Source organism: Lactuca saligna, chromosome 4, assembly GCF_052625555.1.
Source record: "Lactuca saligna cultivar CGN05327 chromosome 4, ASM5262555v1, whole genome shotgun sequence".
In the NCBI taxonomy this organism is placed as follows: Eukaryota; Viridiplantae; Streptophyta; class Magnoliopsida; order Asterales; family Asteraceae; genus Lactuca; species Lactuca saligna.
In genome coordinates, this window is record NC_136420.1 from 166,611,541 (window position 1) to 166,625,208 (window position 13,668).

The following is a 13,668-nucleotide window of genomic DNA, read 5'->3' on the forward strand; positions in this document are numbered from 1 at the left end:
TTTATGTTGACGTATTTTAAAATGCATGTGTTTTCAGGAACTTGAAAAGCTGGTATGTATTCGAACAGGAGAAGTTTTACTATTATCTTTTTGTTCATTATGAAGTATGTCATAGTCAGATATTATGTAATAAATACTAGGAAAACAATAATGTAACTTTCAAACATCAATAAAGGTATGTATTTTCTTTAAGTATTGTTCAATGTATGTTATATACCTGTGATACGAAAAATGACGTTACACTTCCTGGTGTTTCGGCCGACAGCCGGAGTGTGACATTTGGTTACTTAGCCACCAAGCAGCCTACAGATCATTCTAGAATCCCCTTGGACGAATTTCTAAGGCCCTTATCCTTAGAATTCTTCCACCCTATTCTTTAGGGTTTCCTTACCCAACTTTTCAACTATCATATAATTACAAGTCCAGTCCCCTTAATTCAATTAACCTCTTTTGATCACAAAACTAAGTCTTAATTAAATCTTGACCAATGTTAATTAAATAAATATGATTTCTCTTTTAATATATTATTTTTATAATATATTAATAAACCATAACATCCTTTTTCTCCATTATTCATCCAATCAAGTTGCTTTGGTGAAGGCAACCAAAAGGACCCTGCACAACCGGGTCAAGTACATGCCAAATATAGTTATGGGCTTAGACACAAATCCAATAGTCTCCCACTTGGATAAGTCTAATAAGTATAAGTACAAGTATTACTTTAATCTGATTAGCAATCGCAGTTCTTAAAACACTTGACCTTATCAATAACCTTTCCTTTAGATAAGGTATCGTATAGTACTCTGTTCTTAATATATCGTGCGGACAATTACATGGAACATAGTCATACTTATTGTCCATTATTTTGTTTCTCAATTTCATATTTATCTGACATAGAACTTAATTGAACACATCAATTCAGTTCTGATAAGGTCGGGCACATAAGTCAAACCAAATCATCGAAGGGCCCAGATATCGCTTTTACCCTCTTAGGATAAAAGGAACATATAAACTTCAACTTATATAAATTTATCATTCACTCATCAAATCATGCACAATAATGTGTTTTATAACATCAAGTTACTGATGCGTTTACACATTATTAATGCACAACCAACTTGCAAGCAATAAACCATATATCTAGCTTTCTAGACCAAATGATATTATCATCTTCTGATCACTCATAATAAATTCCATGAAATGATACTAGCAAGTGTGGGTTTAATCCAATTCTCAAATCTTATTTCATAAGAACTCATGAACGTTGCAGCAAAATTTTTCTATGTATAATACACTTTTAGACATTCTACACGCCAATTCATGACAGTCTTCTTTCATACCTGCTTCCAAAGTATGAGCGACTGTGGACTGTTCGAATAATCTTATTATCTAGGAAGTCAAAACATGCAAAGTGAAACAATAGGTAAATAATTAACATAATATAGTAAGTTTACTTATAAATAATACTCCTTTATTTAATCATCTAATGTCAATTACAATTTATCTATTACAAGTTTCAAAACTATCTAATCTAAACTAATATCGTCCTTCATCCTAATGCTCCAAGCATGTTGCAAGTGCTTGACCCTACCTAGTCCCTTCGTAAGGGGATTTTTGGGTTCTCTTCTAACGATACCCACTTCACTATGAGGAGTACCTCTTCTACCCGATGTCTAATAAAGTGATATTTCCTGTCGATATGTCGGGATCTGCCATGGTCCATCAGTTCCTTGGTCAAGGTAACCATTCCTTCATTATCACAGAAAATATCCATAGGCTCCTTTATAGTTGGCACAACTCCAAGGTCTCCGATGAAGTTCTTAAACCATATCTCCTCCTTTGATGCTTCGCTCGCCACTATGTACTCTGATTCATATGTTGCATAAGCTATGGTCTCTTGCTTGGAACTCTTCCAAGTCATCGCTCCTCTATTCAGGGTAAAGACCCAGCCTAACTGAGAACGGTAGTTTGTCTCGTTCGGGCTAAAAATTGGCGTCACTATACCCTCATACCCTTAACTCATCATTCCCACCGAGGACTAGAAACCATTCCTTGGTCCTCTGAAGGTACTTAAAAATATTCTTGATTGCGGTCCAATGTGCTCTTCCAGGGTTCCCTTGATATTTGTTGACCATGATCAAAGAGAAGGCCACATCAGGGTGAGTACAAGTCATAGCATACATGATCAAGCCAACTAAAGAAGCATAAGGTACTCGGCTCATCTCTGCTATCTCGACTTTGGTACTCGGGCTATAATTCTTACTCAACTTGGCATTACTTTGGATCGGTAACTCCTCTTTCTTGGAATTCTCCATACTAAAACGTTTTAGTATCTTTTCTATGTAAGTATTCTGACTAAGTCCTATTAGTTTCTTACTCCTGTATCTCATTATCCTTATTCCCAGAATATTAGCAGCCTCTTCGAGGTCCTTCATAGCGAAACACATCCCAAGCCATGACTTAACTTCCTGCAGGGTCGGGATATCATTTCCTATGAGTAGTATGTCATCGACATACAATACGAGGAAGCTAACTATACTCCCACTGGCTTTGACATATACACATGACTCATCCTCGCTTCGCAGGAAGCTAACTGCACCCGACCGTCTTACAACCTGGTACATTCTCAACCAAATTCCAAACTTGGTTGTCGTACATGGATTGAATCTTACTGTCCATAGCCTCTTTCCATATTACAGACTCCGGGCCTGCCATGGCTTCCTTGTAGTTGTTAGGTTCATCCAAATTTATCAGTGTACTATCACTAATAAACATATCACTTTCACTTGTTATATGAAAACCATATAACACAGGTGGAATACTAACTCTACTGGAACATCTAAGAGGTAAGGACTCATAAATTGGTTCAACCAGAGTTTCCTCCTTGGGTTGAGTACCAGTGTTAGAGATTCCTTCATCGTTCGATTCTTGAAGCTCTCCAAGATAGATTTTCCTCCCACAGTACCCTTGGCTTATAATTTCTCGCTCTCGGAAAACCCCTCTCCTCGCAACAAAGACAACATTGTCACTCGGTCTATAGAAGAGATATCCAAAGGACTTCAATGGGTAGCCGATGAAAATACACCGCTCACTACTAGGTTTGAGCTTTCCGTGAGTATCTCGTCTTATGAAAGCCTTGCAACCCCAAACCCTTATATGTGCCAACGAGGGAGCTTTCCATGTCTACATCTCGTAAGGCGTTTTGGAAACTTTCTTTGTAGGGACTAAATTAAGGATGTGGGTGGCAGTCTCTAAGGCATACCCCCTGAATGAGATAGGTAGAAAAGCACGACTCATCATGGAATGAACCATGTCTAGCAGGGTTTGATTGCACCTCTCAGCCACACCATTCAACTGTGGTGTCCTAGGTGGTATCAATTGCGAAACGATTCTACATTCCTTGAGGTAGTCATGGAATTCAAGACTAAGGTACTCTCCACCTCGATTGGATTGAAGCATCTTGATTTTCATACCCAGCTGATTCTCCACTTCATGCTTAAACTCTTTGAACTTTTCAAAGGTTTCTGACTTGTGCTTCATTAAGTAGATATACTCATATCAACTATAATCAGTGGTAAAAGTCACATAGAAGTGGCTTGCATCCCTTGTGGTGGATCTAAAGGGCCCTCACACATTGGTGTGTATGAGATCCAATAAATACTCACCCCTTTCACAAGAAGCACTGAAGGGAGACTTGGTCATCTTTCCAAGTAAACAAGACTCGCACACATCATCATTCCTAAGGTCGAATGACTCTAAGACTTCGTCCTTTTGGATTTGGCGTATGCGTTTCTTGTTGACATGTCTAAGACGACAATACCACAGACATTCTTTGTCCAAATTATTGGAAGAATCGATATGAAACACATCTTTTCCTAAGTTGTCTACAATCATCACACTTTCATATATTCCATTACCTGGTAATGCTTCAAAATAGAAAACACCATTAAGATAAGCATTAATAGAACCCTTTTCATTATAAAATGAATATCTAAATCCTTGTCTATATAAACCATGAAAAGAAATGATGTTTCTTTCCATTTCTGGCGAATAGCAACACTTATTCAAATCTAGTCCTAATCCATTACTAAGCACTAAGAGTAAACACTAATCTTGGTGACAAGCGACGTTCTTCTTTTCCCCATGATCAATTTTATCTTCCCATGCTCCACATCCCTATTTCTTCTTGGGCCCTGCAAATCAGAACAAATGTGAAAACCACACCCTGTATCGAGAACCCAAGAAATAGCATGAAATGAATCATTAGATTGAATAGTATAGATACCTGCGTAGGATGGCTTGATCTTTCCATCCGTGATAACTTGCAAATATTTCGGGAAGCTTTCTTTCTAATGCCCTTTGTTGTGGTAGTGATAGCACTCTGCATCTTTTGGGTTTGAAAAGGGTGCAGTAGGACCAGCTTTGGTTCCATTAGAAGAGGTGCCATCTTGGAACTTTCCCTTATGGTGGCTCTTTGACGGAGCATTCGTCTTCTTACCCTTTCCTTGCCTAATAGCCAAGACTGGGGTAGCTGTAGGAGTAGGAGTTTGTGCAACGGATTTGTCCTTGAGGTTCCTCTCAGCAGTCCTCAACAGCCCTTGAAGCTTGCTCAACGTGAACTCCTCTTTATTCATGTGGTAGGTTATGTGGAACTGGTTGTAGCAAGGAGGCAAGGAGTGAAGAATGATATGAATCGCCAGCTCTTCATCGAAGTTAACATTTAGCTTCTGCAAGTGGTCGACATATCTTAGCATCTTATGTAGATGAGTAGTGACAGACTCTCCGTCTCTCATCTTGGTCGTGATCATCGAAGTGATGATCTCGTATCTCTCCTGACTGACCTGAATCGTCGAGTGCACTTGGGCGACTCAGCGAGTCTACACATGGACTCTACTCATCTGATTCTCTTTTGACTCACCGAGTCACTCACTTAGCTCGGTGGGTTACTCTCTAGATTCACAGTCTCGGGACAACTCGACTCGACTCATCAAGTCTGTTCATGGACTCGGCGAGTCCAATCCACGCATACTTCCAATGGCTTCCTGAGGTCAGATATGATACTCTACTTAATAGATCTACCATTTCCAGTCCTAATTATCACGTAAAGTTGGAAGCTTGATGCCCATGCAAAGGTTCCAAGGTTCTTATTGAAGAAATGACCTCTAATATGGCATCCTAAGTTCATATTCACCATCAATCCACATAAAGCTCAAAGGAGTAATGTCTATGGACCTCTATGGATCCAAATCCAAGACCATAAAACGAAAAGAAACCATTTACTCAATCAAAACCATCTACCAAAGGGTCTAGAAAACCCTAACTCTATAAAGAATCACCAAAACAGAAGATGGATCGAGATTATACCTCAAATAAGCACTCCTGAGCTCAGAATTCCCCCAAATAACACCCCCTTCAGCCTCTTCTTGATATTGATCACCTTCTTCTTACTATACCAAAGGTAGAAAGACCAAATATGGCCTCTCCTCCTCACAAACGATTTAGCTCACTTAGGGTTTCTCTCAAGGGATTGGTAGCCGCAATGGGAGGCTATGAGTGCCCTTAAATAGGCTCCAAAACCTGGGATTTAGGGTTTCAGTTGTCAGCGCAGACTCGGTGAGTCATATGCCCGACTCGTCGAGTCTGGTTGTGAAGATTCGTAGAAACTTCCTCACCTACTCGATGAGTCATGGCACCAACTCGTCGAGTCCCTCCTTTTTCCTGAATAAATAAAAAAAATCAATCATACTCGAAACTCTGGATGTTACAATTCTGCCCCACTAGAATCAGACTTCGCCCTCGGAGCCCTGTGTTGTAAATAGCTTGGGGTACTGCTCAAGCATCTCCGACTCCACTTCCCACGTCAGCTTGGATCCTTTTCTGTGCTGCCACTGGACCTGAACCAGAGGCACTTCTTTGTTCCTCAGAACCTTTACCCTCCGATCTCGTATTGCAATCAGCTTCTCAATATAATTCAGACTCGTATCCACCTGGATATCATCTAATGGAACCAAAGCCCTTTCACTTTTCTCGATGAGTAGGTATAAAATTCAGCCTATAAATACCATGCGAGAGTGCCTTCATTTTTCACACAAAAACCCTTTCACTTTTCTCTCTAACTTCTCTCTAAGCCTCCCAAAACCCTCCCAAAGCCCTAGTATCCTCAAGGCGCTAGAGGAAATCCCCGGCACGCCCTAAGGCTCCGAGAAAAAGAGCTTTTCAACTAAGAAGTTTTTCCCCCGCAGAGCCTGGTTCCTCGCTAAACCCCCTGTAAGTTGATTTGTGCTTATCGACTTTAAGTATAACTTATGTTTAAGTTCTTTATCATTATTATGAACCTATAAAAAAGTTTTATCAGTGATTCCAAGTCATTATTTTGATTGATCTACTTACGGGGATGATGTCTAGCTTGTGATTTAGTGAGGTGTTTAAAGTGGGATTTCCAAATAGTATACTTTGTACACCAAATAGACCCTACCTCCGATATAATCCTACCTGGTTGTTCCTTACTTGATAGATCATGAAAGTAGACTTTGAGTTAATGATGAATATAGACTAATAATTAGTCGCAATAAAAATTACACTAAAACTTAGCGATAATAATGCTAGGTTTCGTAGAAGCAAAATAGAATCGTTAGAAGCGAAGCAATGCTAGTTTGGAATCATCACTTTAATAAATGAGTGCATAGTTACTTTCATCTTACACATAGATATTAAGTAATTAATATAAATTATGTGCTATGTGCGCAAATTATCTGTGTTCTTGATATCTATGTTGTATGAACAAAATATACATATTTTATTCGATTTAAACCGTATACGTATATTATACCTATAATTATGATGGGTAAATATGGCTAGATTAGAGATGAGATGAGAGATGAATGATGAGAGATAAAAGATGATATAGATGATGAGAGGTGAAAGATGATGAGAAATGGTGACCTAAGCGATGACCCAATCATCTAGCAGAGTATATATGATAACACAGACTCTTCTAGAGAGTCTAATGGAGCACTAGCAAGCTCGAAACCTGTAGGTGTTTTGAAAGATGTGTTTATCAGATTTACTCTAAAACCCTGGCACCTATTAGAGCCTCATAAATGAACATTGGCATCTATGGACTTATTGCCTTACAAATGAATGTTGGTAGCTATGAATTTAGTACCCTATAGATGAACATTGGTAGCTATGGACTTAGTGCATAATAGATAACATCAGCAACTATGGAGTTAGTGCTTGTTAAATGAACCCTGGCAGCGATGGACTTCGTGCCTATTTCTCAGGAAAATGCTTAGGAATAAATGAATGAAGGAATAGATGATTCTTAGGGTAGATCCTTGGGAATAAAGGTAGATCCTTAAGAATAAAGAAGATAACAGGGATGGATAACTGGGTTAATTGTTTGATGATAAAACATAATAACTTTATTATTGTGGGTTGAAAACCCTATGTACTCACCAAGTTTCCCAACCTGACCCACTCAGTTTATTTTTATCACAGGTGTTGATACGAAGCTACATTAGACTAATAGAATAAATGAGATGTAGATCACTAGTGTAAAGGAATGTAAGGTCTATTTATGCTTATGTTTCAGTATTGATGATGACATCTCAAAGTATTAATATAAATAAAATACATTTATTCGGAAATGCTTTGATAATATATTTATCATGTTTCTCTGGGAACAAATACTGCAATATTATTCTTTAAAATGAATACTCTGATTTTCAAATAAGCATAAAAAATTTTTTTAAAATGACCATGAATTTGGGGATGTCACATGATTCCACAGTGGTGCCTTTGGAGGATATTCAGGTGGACGACCGACTTAATTATATTGAGAGACCGGTGGAAATTCTTGATCAAAAGACGACAACCTTGAGGAACAAAGTTGTTGGGTTGGTGAAGGTGCAATGGCAGCATTGCAACGGTTCAAAGTGGACTTGGGAGTTGGAAGATAAGATGAGGGAGCACTATCCAGAATTATTTGGAGCAACGGATTTCAAGGACGAATTCTAATTTAAGTGGGGGAGAATTATGGTGCTCTTATGCTCTTGTTTTGAAATTTGTTGGGTTTTGTGCATCTTGAAGTGGTAGAAGAAGAAGTTTGAAGACTCATTCCTTGGAGGAGAGCTTAAAGATCCAGATTTAGCTACATCATTTGGTGACTTTCAAGGTATAAAGTCCATACCTTGTCCACTCTTTGCATTGATCGACTCTTTAGCTTGTTTATGGTCATTTTGGTCCCTTTTGGTTGGTCTTGATGAGATACGACCGTTTTAGAAGCTAAACCTTGTAGATTTGGACGTTTTAAAGGTCTCTAAAGCTAAAAAATGCAATCTTTATGGCAATTATGGACTCATGCATGTGTTAAGCCATTTTTAAGCTCTTTTTAGATCTAAGAGCTTCGTTAAGCCATGCATGCATGCAAAGTTGCCAACTTTACGTGATAAACCACCTTAAGGAAGTCAAATATGAATGTTGGTGGAAGTCTTAAATGATTAAGAGCTGAATAATGGAAGTTGGCCAAGTTGGGGAGTACATTGGGCATACAAGCAAGTACGCTATGCGTATAAGCCCTAAAGAGAGTATGCTAAGCGTACGAGTGTAGTACACCCCGCGTACTCATCAGATGGGCTTTAGACTTTGGGGCTCTCAGTTTTGGGTCATGTTTGGACTTAGGTGTTTAGTGCCTTTTTGGGCAATCAAGTTTTAGTTGGGCTGATGTTTTTATTTTGGGTTCACTTGGTTGAAGGCTCCGAAAGGGACTTGGGCCAATTTGGAAAATTAGGCCATATTTGGGCTTTGGGTGACTATTTTGGAATTGGACCTTCTAGAGTAGTTGGTTGGGCCTTAGTCTTTGACCAAGCTAGGTAAACGATAAAATGGTCTTTTTACCCTAATTTCGATTGATGGTTATGGATTGGAATCCAATTATTAATTGGATGTTATTGGTATTAATAGCTCGGAGATTTACCGAACTAGCAGTTATAGATTTATCAGTGTGATTCAGCAGTTCGAGGTGAGTCCTCCTCACTGTGTTTAGCGGGTTGAAGGCACCAATGCCAACCAATGGTTTGATATGTTAGGGTGCTAGATGTCTTTGTGACTCTTGCATGTGTATGTATGCTTAATGGGCAGGGACTAATGGGTAAACCGTATGTCATTACTTGTTTTACTTGTATGTTTGTATGTTGGGCAGGGCCTGTTGTGAGAGTTAGAGCGGGGCCCATTATACTCAGTGGACGGGGCCTGTTATGAGAGTTAGGGCAAGGCCCGTTATACTCAGTGGATGAGGTCCGTTATGCGAGTGGGGAGGGACCCGTTACACTCATTGGGCGGGGCCCATTATATGTTTGATATGTGTGGTATGTGGTATTTGCGGGAAACTCACTAAGCTACATGCTTACAGATTTCAGTGTATGTTTTAGGAACTTCTGGTGCAAAAGGGAAGAGCTTAGGGTGATTGTCGTGCACACACGATATAGTTCCGCATTTTCATGATAACTCTAATAATTTGTGATGTTTTGATACATTTGAACTTTTTGAGAATTATGTTGATGTTTTGGGTTGAAAATTTTGGGTCTTATTTTTGGGACGCTTCACTAAGGTCCTTAGGCGTAAACCCTAGATGCTAACATACTAACATCTCATCACAGTTTGATCAGAAAGAGTCAAGTAAACTAGAAAAATAAACAAAAGAATAAAACGTAAAAACCATAATAGGAGACACCGATAATGGTAGGGACAGAGCTCTAACGATGACGAATAACAATTGCTACTTATCAGAGAATGAATGAGAATAAGAATTGGCCAGCGGCGGTTCCATTGCAGAAGAAGAGAGGAGCGGCAACGACGACAATCATGAAGTCGGCGACAAAGAAGTCCGAAGAAAGACGACAAGAAAGAAAAAGGGTTCGAGCTGCGGTGAACGAAGCCTATTTCTGTTGACTCAGAAAACAGATATGAAGAAAAGGCGAGTCAAGGAGGAGGCAAAAGGCTCGGAGGCAGGGGCCATCCGAGGAGGAGGCATAAGTAGACAAAGCAATAATAGAAGCCAAGGAAAGGGCTCTAGTTTGGCATCGACAACTATTTGTACTCATTCAGTACTTATGAACGATTTCTTTAGGCTGTTGATGCTTATTTCTATCACGATCTCGACTGTTTTGTTGCGTAGGTCTTGTGGTTTGGCTTTGGTGTTTTGAATGTCTTAACTTCTTCATACGGTATTAGATTATAACGATCTTTATATTTAGGTGTTCGTTTTTTTGAGTCTAGTATAACTTTCGTTAAGATTACTCTCGTTAAAATGTAATATATTTTTATTTACGATTTTATAAGAAAAACATCCATATATGTATTCATAAAACTTATGTATATAAACATCGAAAGTAAAAATATATTATTTTTTAACATAAGTAATCTAAACGAAAGTTGTAGTAGACTAAAATACGAACGCATCAATATTCTAAGATCGTATGCACAAGTTATGTCGTTCAGAACAAATGATCTAAGCAACCAAGTAGTCGAGATCGTGATGGACATGAATATAAAAACAAAAATGTCTTGTTTTGCAACAAAAAAAAATATTAAGAACTAAATGTATACAAAAATATTGATGACTAAATGTATACAAACTAAGAAATAAATTACATTATTAAATCATTTTTACTGGCTAACATTGAAATAATCGATCATAAGAACTGAATGTATACAGTTTAATAAGTTGAAAGGGTAAATATGAAAAAAAAAAACTCGATGACAAAATATATATAAATCAAATAATATATTACCATTTTAATTCATTATCCAATTATAAAATAAAGGATCTCTATACAATTAAGGTAATAATACTAGTCGCTTATGGTTATTCTTGGTTGACCAAAATTGATCCAAATTTATCAGTACATTTGTGATATGTTATTTATTATAAAATCGATTTTCTAATAAATGTTTTTTTAATGCTATTATTTTTAATGTTTGATATCATTGAACCAAAAATAAAAAAAAATAAAATAAAAAATGGTCTCGTCAAACACATTTGATATCATAGAACCGAAATAAAAAAAATGGTCTCATCAAACAAAGAATGTTATAGTATAATAACTAGGTGTAAAACAATATTATATGTGTTAATTAAAAAAATATCAAAATTTAAACATTAAGTATTTTTTAAAATTAAATTTTAAAATAAGAAAGAAAAAAAACATATTTATTGCAATTTATAATCATATTTATTATATTTAATACTTTACTTATATAACTGTATGTATTATATAATTTTTTAATTTTAAAAATTAAAAACACTTAAAAATTGATATGTGCATATTATTTATTTTAAAAATACCACAAAATGACAAGTGTTACCATTTATGAGACGTTGACAAATAACAAAATAGATTTTCATTTATTAGAGTAGATTTTCACGGTAACCACGATGATAAGAAGAGAAACCAATAAAAACACAACGATAGTTACTTAAGGGTAGTTAAATAAGGAGTGTTGATATGGAGGTAACAAATGAACTCAAAGGCACGTAAGTGAGAGTAGGACAGATTTTTGAAAGAAAAGTTTGTGCTAGGAAGTATCATGTTGGATGGTTGGCAAAGATATAATACTAAGATAGAAGGGGTGGTGTCAAGTGTGCTAGAGTCCTTATTTAGGATTTGTCACACTCCTTTATATTTTTATCATTTATAGGATATAGGTTGTCACGTTTGTTATATTAATTTACTTTAAAATTAATTAATATTAAAAATTTAAATCTCAAACAAGTTATTTTTATAAAACCTAAACTTTCATTAACATAGAAAATAAAATTACAAAAGAAACATATAATTTAAAATTACAAATTATTTTAGTAAAAAGTTAAATTTCAACTTCAAAGGAAATTACACATTTGAAATTAAAAAACATAACACACAACCCCATTAAAATTAAAACACACAACCCACTAGAAACTAAAAGACAACGAATTTAAAATGGACGCCCTTTGGCGCACCGCCTCACAATTTGCCAAAACTGCATGCCAAAAAGGTTTGTTAGTTTCTTCATGGAAAGCCTCGAGAGATTCACAAACAAAAAGTTTTCATTTTCACCTTGCTCGACTTCACTCATCACCCTATGAAACACATTGTTAACCTGAATTGAGACCGTACTTATATATCTCCATTTGGGGAAGATTTGATCTTTACTTCGAGGTAGAGTGACTTTGCGGTTGAAACTCTCAGAGTCTCTACTCCAGAAAGTAGTCGTAGTAATGTTAATATTGATCGAGGATTCAGTTACATCAACATGTGAAAGGGTTAATATCATCGTTTCATTAGTTGCCCAAGCCCAACACAAGCTATTTTTTAGCAATGGGATTTTGAATAAGATGGAATATAAAAAAAGTTAGAAGAATTGAGTTAAAATGATTTGAATGTGATGAAGAATGAAGGTTGTATTTATAGTAGAGTAGTGATGGTTTAAAATTTGAAATTTTGAAAAGAAAAAAAAAATGTTTTTTGAGAGAATGTAATTTTTTTTAAATGAAAAAAGGGTTTAAATGGTAAAAAAAAAAAAAAAAAAAAAAAAAAAAAAAAAAAAAAAAAAAAACTAAGCGATAAATGTGTTAATCATTTCTTTTTCATCGGTAAGCGATTACATAATTCCGTCGCCGAGCTTTCGTCCACAAGGTCGTTACGCTATGTGCGTGGAAGCCACCTCAAATTCGCTGAGTTTCTTACCGAAGCACTCCGTCAAGCCTTTAGAAATAAGGAAACCTTGTAAGCTTGAATTAACCTAACAATTAATGATATGAAGCATTATTTCCTTATATTTTCTTGGGATGTGGGGACACAAAAAGTGGATACTAATCCATTGGATAACATACATTATGAAATTAGTGATAGTTTAATTCTTCACCGTTGTCACATTGTAGCATATGAATTTCATGATGAAAATGGTTTTAACATAAGCACGAAAGTGAGGTAATTCGGGAAAAAATATCAGTTTTAATGTAATTAAATATAGATTGTGAGAAAAATATTTAAACACAAACACAAAAAATAAAGTTTTAAAATGAATTATGAAAAAACATATATAATAAATAAAAAAATAAACTTATAAAAATAGATTGTAAAAAACATCTAAAAACTAAGTAAAAAAAATTATATATATATATATATATACACACTTTAGATTTAGCACAGCTGGTCTTCTTAACATGTTTATCGCGTATGATGAGCCCAAGCCCAATAAGACTTTCATTAAAAGAATCTCCTATTTGCTACATAATGGAATAGTAAAAATCTGTTTAAAATTGGGGCATTCTTGAATATTCTATTAACGGAATTGTAAATATTTATTTATTAGAAGAAGATAACGACATATTTGTACTTGCACTAGAGGCCTCTACTTTTGCAGTGATAGGACGACATTACACCATATGACTCTACGTCGGATATGCGATATCAGCCACTAGTATTGATTCATGCTTGACAAGATCTAAGAGTTTTCATAGGTTAAGTAGATGTCGGTAGAAAATATCTACTAATACTTAAATAGAAAAAAAAAAAAAAATCACAAATGTTATGGGAAAACCAATAATCAGAAAAAACATGAATGTTGCTAAATTGATAAAAGAAAAAAGGGCGTGTTAAACAAATTCCGTACATAGTTTACTTG